Raw genomic sequence first — 1317 nt, forward strand, 5'->3', positions numbered from 1 at the left:
AATGAAGTCCAGCCAGCCTCTGGCCACTGGTTTGAGATCTTCTCTTTTGAGTTGATTAGGAACACCCTTCATGCTGGTGGTCCATCTGGCTCCAGGGATGCATATGTCTTCTAGAATCTTATCCAGGCTCTTGTTTGTTCTCATCATTCTCCTATTGAAGGAGTCTGGATCATCTTTCAGCTGAGGTAGCTTTAAGATCTCTCTGATCTTGTCAGAGTGGGTATGAATAATCTTTCCTCTGACCACGGTTCGATAGTCATAGATATCAGATCCAGATAGTCTTTGCATGTCTGTATGCCACATATTAGTATAGAACTCCTGGACCATATTCCTTCCCACTTTTGTTTCAGGATTAGCTAGGACCTCCCAGTTCCTAATTCGAATTTGCTCCTGGATCTCCAGATATTCGTCTTCTTTCAGATCGAATCTAACTTCCGGGATCACTGATCTTAGACCCATTATTTTATAATAATGGTCTGAATGTTCTTTAGATAAGAACTTCCCTTGATTCCAAAGTGGTTTTGGAACGTTCTCTTTCTTGCCTCTTGAAGTGGGTTGTTTTCCCTTAGGAGCCATGCTCTTAGTGATCACGGATAAACACACCAAACTTAGAGGTTTGCTTGTCCTCAAGCAAAAGAAAAGAAAGGAGAGGGATAGAAGGACAGCTAGGTGCAATTGTTGATGGAGGAGGGTGGAGGCCGAACCCATATATAAAGGGAGGGGGGTGGGTTCGAAAATTTTGAAAAGATATGATAAAAAGATTGATTTGGAAAAGATAAGATAGAAGATATGATAAGAGAGGATATAGTTTAAAATTGAAAAGATATGAAAAATTTTTGAAAAAGATAAATCTAGATTTTGAAAAAGATAATGTGGAGATTTGAAAAAGATATTAGTTAAAAAAAATAGATTTGTTTTGAAAATTTGAAAAAGAGTTGGATTGAATTTGAAAAAGAGGGTTTGTGCTTATGGATTAAGATACATTTGATATTTTTAAGGTAGGGTTTTTAGAAATTAGGGATTTTAGAAATCAGGGTTCTTAACATGTTTATGCAAGAAATCATGAATTGAAGCATGAAAATTAAGATTAAAATGAAAAATATGAAGAAAAAATGAATTTACCTCCTTCCCACCATCCTGGCGTTTGAACGCCCAAACGCTGCATGTTTTGGGTGTTCAGCGCCCAAATGCTGCCTCTCCTGGGCGTTCAACACCCAGCTGCTGCTTCTTTCTGGCGTTGAACACCAGGAATTCCTTTGTTACTGGGCGTTTTTCTGAACGCCCAGAATGCTGTAAATCTGGCGTTAAACTCCCAGA

This window comes from Arachis ipaensis, chromosome B3 (genome assembly GCF_059453495.1).
Source record: "Arachis ipaensis isolate K30076 ecotype BB chromosome B3, ASM5945349v1, whole genome shotgun sequence".
Lineage (NCBI taxonomy): Eukaryota > Viridiplantae > Streptophyta > Magnoliopsida > Fabales > Fabaceae > Arachis > Arachis ipaensis.